The sequence below is a fragment of the Myxine glutinosa genome, chromosome 4 (genome assembly GCF_964187855.1).
Source record: "Myxine glutinosa chromosome 4, kmMyxGlut1.1, whole genome shotgun sequence".
NCBI classification, from domain to species: Eukaryota; Metazoa; Chordata; class Myxini; order Myxiniformes; family Myxinidae; genus Myxine; species Myxine glutinosa.
Window position 1 is genome coordinate 166,620,114 of NC_136264.1, and position 6,733 is coordinate 166,626,846.

Genomic DNA, 6,733 nt, shown 5'->3' on the forward strand with positions numbered 1-6,733 from the left:
ACTTGGAAAGTACAGGCCACCTCCTTTCGGGATGTAAAAAAAAAACAAAAAAAAAACATGTCACCGGGATGCACACAAAGGTACAACAAGGTAGGCAGAGTAATCCAGCGGCACTCCGTCAAAGGCTCAATATCCCAGTTCCAGAAAACTCATGGAAGCATCACTGGAAATAAGGAAGTAACGCTCATGTTTGTCCAGTGATTTTGGTCTAAATAACACAGAAATCAAGAAAATGACCAAATATCAGGATCTCGAGAATGAAGTGAAAATATCCGAGAAGCTGAAGAGAACACACACACACACACACACACACACACACACACACACACACACACACACACACACACACACACACACACACGAAGGTGGATACCTGAGTCCTGGGAGGACTCCAGTCCACCTTCAGAGCAAGGTCGTTGTTTTGCACGAAATTATCATTTGTCTCGGATAATATTTTGATTAAATGGTGGCCATCTGCAATATAAAAGTGCAGTTTTAACGTTCCTGAGTGGTGTGTTAATGTATTGGACCCATATATGGGTGAATTACAGTGGTACTGGGTTCGGAAAAGTTCAATGTCATAGTGTATTTTCTCCTGACCATATACTGTACATTGTAGCGGTTGCCGCTGAACATACACAATCGCCTTACACCTGCCGAAGACGCAACCACGGAGCGATCGCTGTGCCGGGCTCGCCCAGACCGCCCGGAGACGCTCAGTCTCGCCTTTCCCGGGCATGCCCAGACACGCCTTTCCCGGGCTCGCCCGGTCCGTCCGGCGACACCCAGTCTCGCCGTTCCCGGGCATGTCCAGGCATGCCCGGCCCGTCCGGCGACACCCAGTCTCGCCGTTCCCGGGCATGTCCAGACTCGCTCAGGTCTCCCGGACACGCCCAGTCGCGCCTTTTAAGGGCAAACGCTCCGGCATGAGATATTCGAGTGCTTGTATATAATGCTGCCCGATAAACGGGCTTTTCAGAGTACCCGAGTTGATTTGATGCAATAAAGAAACTCGGACGAATTCCAGCTTTTTGTCGCGTCCATTCTTTCGATTCGAGTTGGAGCACAGCTCCTTCATTGGTGACCTACCGACATGGACACGGCAGTTGCCCTCAAACTGCCTACCTTCTGGCAGGCTCACGCGGCGGTTTGGTTCGCCCAGGCGGACTCCCAGTTCGCCCTGCGAGGCATCACCGCCGACGACACCCGCTTCCATCATGTGGTAGCAGCACTCGGCTCAGCCACCGCGGCCCGCGCCCTCAGCCTCCTCCAGCACCCGCCAGCCGCTGACAAGTACGGCGCGATCAAGAAGCTCCTCCTCGACGCTTTTGCCCTCTCATCGGCGGAACACGCACGGCGCCTGCTCGACCTGCCCGAGCTCGGCGACACGCGCCCGTCCGAGCGAATGGATTACATGCTCTCGTTGCTCGGGGAGCACGCCCCGGATTTTCTTTTTCAAGAGCTGTTCCTCCGTCAGCTGCCTAGCCAGGTACGCCTCGCCCTGGCAAGCACGCAGATCACGGATCCCCGCGCCCTCGCCAGGGAAGCCGACAAGATCTCCTCGGCAGGCCAACGCATCGGGGCAGCGACCTGGAGCCCGCCGCCGTCCGAAGCAACGCCCATGGCGCCCGAGCACCCGGCACGGTCGGCGGCCGAACTGCCGGCGCAATTGGCGGCCGCTACGCCGCGCCGACCGCCTCCAACACGACGACCGTGGCCTACACCTGACCAGGCGTGGTGTTACTACCATGCCAGGTTCGGACAAAAGGCCCCGACATGCCGACCCCCGTGCACTTTCAGCAAGTCGGGAAACGGCCGGGCCGGCGTTCATTACCAGCCATGAGCGCCGGCCACACGGGCAACTTACTTTTTATCAGGGACAAAGCGTCCGGACGGCGCTTCCTGTGTGACACCGGCGCCCAACTGAGCATCATACCCGCCTCCAATCAGGACAGGCAGTCCGTGGTTTGCGGCCCCTCCTTGGTGGCGGCCAACGGATCGGCCATCTGCACCTTCGGCCCGCGCAACGTCACCCTCTGCTTCGGCAGCCAGCGCTTTCATTGGACTTTTGTGACTGCAAGCGTGCCCATAGCTATGCTGGGCGCCGACTTCCTCTGCGCACACAGGCTGCTGGTTGACGTCAAACGACGTCGCCTCATCAACGCCGAGACCTTCAGCTCCCTAGCATGCACGTTGAGCAGCTCCACGCCGACCGAGCTAGCATGCGCCCTCCCGGCGGCGAACGAGTTTGCTCGCCTGCTCGCGGAGTTCCCGGCCCTCACGCGGCTGACGTTTTCGGCCGTCGCGGTACGACATGGTATCGAGCACCACATACCAACTACGGGCCCGCCGGTCTATGCCAGAGCCCGCCGCCTCAACCCAGCCAAGCTCGCCGTGGCCAAAGCCGAGTTCGACGCTTATGAACACCTCGGCATCGTGCGGCGCTCCGATAGCGCGTGGGCTTCGCCACTACACATCGTACCGAAGCCGGGGGGCGGCTGACGCCAATGTGGCGACTACCGCCGCCTTAATGACGTTACTACCCCCGACAGGTATCCGATCCCGCACATTCAAGACTTCTCCACCCGTCTGGCAGGACGGGTCATTTTTTCGAAGATCGATTTGATACGGGGATACCACCAGGTACCTGTCAGGCCGGCCGACGTCCCAAAAACGGCCGTCATCACACCGTTCGGCTTATTCGAATTCCTTCGAATGCCATTTGGCCTCAAGAACACGGCTCAGGCGTTCCAGCGCTTGATGGACGGCGTGCTGTGTAACCTGCCGTTCCCCTTTGTCTACCTGGACGACATCCTCTTCGCCAGCGCGTCCCGGGCCGAGCACCTCCTCCACCTCCGAACACTGTTTGGGCGCCTCAGCGAGCACGGCCTAATCGTCAACCCGGCCAAATGCCACTTCGGCACGATGGCCGTTGATTTTTTGGGCCACCACATCACCAAGAACGGGGCCGTGCCGCTGCCTACCAAGGTCGAGGCCATCACCGCGTTTCCGTGTCCCCGCTCCATCAAGGCCCTGCAGGAGTTCCTCGGAATGGTGAATTTCTATCACCGCTTCGTGCCCCGCGCTGCTCAGCTCATGCGGCCCCTCTACGAAGCCCTCCGGGGCAAGCTGGCCAAACACGACGTCGTCTGGTCCGCAGCCATGGACGCGGCATTTACAAGCTCAAAGCTAGCCCCCACCAACGCAACACTGCTCGCTCACCCAGTGCTCAACGCTCCCATCGCCCTCACCACGGATGCCTCCGACTACGCGGTGGGCGCCGTACATGAGCAATGGGTGAACGGGGTTTGGCAGCCACTCGCTTTTTTCAGCCGGCAACTCCGGCCGAACGAGCTCAAATATAGCATGTTTGACCACGAGCTCCTCGGTCTACACCTGGCCGTTCGCCATTTCCGCCACCTCCTGGAGGGCCGACCCTTCACGGCTTTCGTCGACCACAAGCCGTTGGTTTACGCAATGGCCAAAGTCACGGAGCCGTGGTCGGCCCGCCAGCAGCGCCACCTCTCCGCCGTGTCGGAGTTTACCACGGACATCCGGCACGTCGCCGGCAAAGACAACGCCGTGGCCGACTGTCTTTCTCGGGGAAGCGCGAACGCGGTCCACCTCGGCGTGGACTTCGCGCTTATGGCGGCTGACCAGACCACCGACACCACGGTGCAAGCCCTCCGGGCGGCGGACACGGGCCTCCGCCTGGCCGACGTCCCCTTTGCAGACACTGTCCTGCTCTGCGACGTCTCCCAAGGCCAGCCTCGCCCCATCGTGCCCGTTACCTGGCAACGCCGCATCTTCGCCTCCCTCCACGGCCTTTCCCACCCGGGCCGGAAAGCTTCCCAGAAGCTGGTGTCGGCGCGATTTGTCTGGCACGGCCTTCGACGGGATGTCCGCGATTGGACCAGCACCTGCACGGCCTGCCAACAGGCCAAGGTCCACCGACACACCCAGGCCCCGCTGGCACCTTTCACCGTGCCTGAACGGCGTTTCGACCACGTCAACGTGGACCTGGTGGGCCCCCTCCCCCCATCACGGGGTTTCACACACCTGCTCACCATGGTGGATAGGACCACCAGGTGGCCGGAGGCCGTTCCCCTCGTCTCCACCACCACCGCCGACGTGGCGCAGGCTTTCATCGCCACCTGAGTCGCCCGTTTCGGCGCACCGGCGGACATCTCTTCAGACCGCGGGCCACAGTTCACCTCCGAGCTGTGGGGCGTGGTCGCCCGCAACCTGGGGGTCAGGCTCCACCATACCACGGCCTACCACCCCCAAGCCAACGGGTTGTGCGAGTGGTTCCACCGTTCCATGAAGGCCGCGCTCATGGCCGGCCTTCAGGACGGCGGCTGGACCGACCGGCTACCGTGGGTCCTTTTGGGCCTCCGCACGGCCCCCAAGGAGGACCTCCGGGTGTCCACCGCCGAGCTGGTCTATGGCCAGCCGCTACGTGTCCCAGGCGAATTCGTGCCCGACGCTACCAGTCCCTGGTCTGCAGCTCGCCAGCGCTCGGACCTCCAGGAGACCGCCCGACGGTTTGCCCCCGTGCCAACGTCCCACCACGGTGACCCCCAGGCCTACGTTCCCCCCGCGCTTCGCACAGCGGAGTACGTTTTTGTGCGTCATGACGCACACCGGGGGCCACTCAGGCCGCCGTACGACGGACCCTTCCGGGTCCTGCGACGGGACGACAAGTCCTTCGTCATCGACGTCGGCGGCAGGTCGGACCGGATTTCGGTGGACCGCCTCAAGCCGGCACACGTGGACATCGACCAACCACCTCGGTTGGCCCTTCCTCCACGGCGAGGCCACCCCCCGTCCACGGTGCCTCCCGCTCGACCACCCACCCCCACACCGGACCCCCCCCCCCCACACGACCCTCCAGGGGTTGCTTCGGCCGGGTCATCAGGACCCCCCTTAAATTGACCCTGCCGGTGCAAGTCGATTCTGGGGGGGCGTGTGTAGCGGTTGCCGCTGAACATGCACAATCGCCTTACACCTGCCGAGGACGCAACCACGGAGCGATCGCTGTGCCGGGCTCACCCAGACCGCCCGGAGACGCTCAGTCTCGCCTTTCCCGGGCATGCCCGGACTCGCCTTTCCCGGGCTCGCCCGGCCCGTCCGGCGACACCCAGTCTCGCCGTTCCCGGGCATGTCCTGACTCGCCCAGGTCTCCCGGACAAGCCCAGTCGCGCCTTTTAAGGGCAAACGCTCCGGCATGAGATATTCGAGTGCTTGTATATAATGCTGCCCGATAAACGGGCTTTTCAGAGTACCCGAGTTGATTTGATGCAATAAAGAAACTCGGACGAATTCCAGCTTTTTGTCGCGTCCATTCTTTCGATTCGAGTTGGAGCACAGCTCCTTCAACATAATCAAAATCTTACCATATTTGGTGTTGTTACTGCAGTGGTACCAGCATCCACTTGTGAAACCAAATTGGATTGATATCTCGTAATTTTGAAACTGTATGGTTTTCATTTCCTGAAAATGGAAAAAACGACTTCCACCTCCGTCACTTCCAAAAAAAAACCTCCACCAAAACGAATTCCACCAAGGTCAAAATAAAATAAGTGGCTTCATGTTTGAGTGGGCGACACATACAAGACGCGAGTCTAAACTTCGTATTATACATTCAAAAAACTGGGTCATGTCCTCTCGAACAAAACGAGCGGTATATAAAGGTCCATATCCGCAAAAATGAGTGAGTTGCAGGCCCACAAGTAAACACTTACCTGAAAGTGGAAATGTGCATGGAAATCGGTGAAATTGGGCAAAATGACTTTCATCACAATAATATCCTCTTGATATGAAGGTTTTATATGCTATGATAATATAGAGGAGTGTAATGTTGAGCTTGAACGCAAAGAAGACTTTTGGATTGTGCAACGTTTTTCGGTTTATCCAAGATGGCGCCTATAACACATGACATATGACGTCATGATTATCATTAAAATATTCGAAAGGAGGAGGCGCTCCTATGGTGAAAATTTCGTGTCCATCAGACCAACAGTTGCTGAAAAAATATATATAATGATCGGATGGATAAGTGTTGTATTTGTAGAATTATGATGTCATAACGAAGGCACCGCTTACATCATCATTAACATATCTTATTCCCCATGGGGAGTCGGTGACAATGAACCAGGTCTCAATTTTTTCCATGAAGTGGTTTCAGAGATAGTGTGAAGTTTTTCAAAGATGGCGCCTGTACCACGTGACCTATGATGTTATAATAATCATTTAAAATATTCTACAGGAGGAGCCCCTCCTCTGGTGAAAATTTCGTGTCAATCGGACCAAGAATTGCAGAGAAAAAAATTTTCATACAGATCAAATCAAGCGTTATACTTGTCGAATTATGACGTCATAATTAAAGTACCGATGACATCATCATTAACATATCTTATTCCCCAAGCGGAGTACTCGACAATGAGCCATGTTTCAGTTTTTTTCCATGGAACGGTTTCGGAGATATAGAGGTGCAACCTTTTTTCGATTTTTCCACGATGGCGCCTATACCACGTGACCTATGACGTCATAATTATCATTTCAAAAATTCCACAGGAAGAGCCGCTCATATTCTGAAAATTTCGTGGCAATCGGACAGACAGTTGCAGGGGAATTGTTTTTTTCATACTGATCATATCAAGCGTTGTACTTGTCGAATTATGACGTCATAATTAAGGCACCAATGACATCATCATCAACATATCTTATTCCC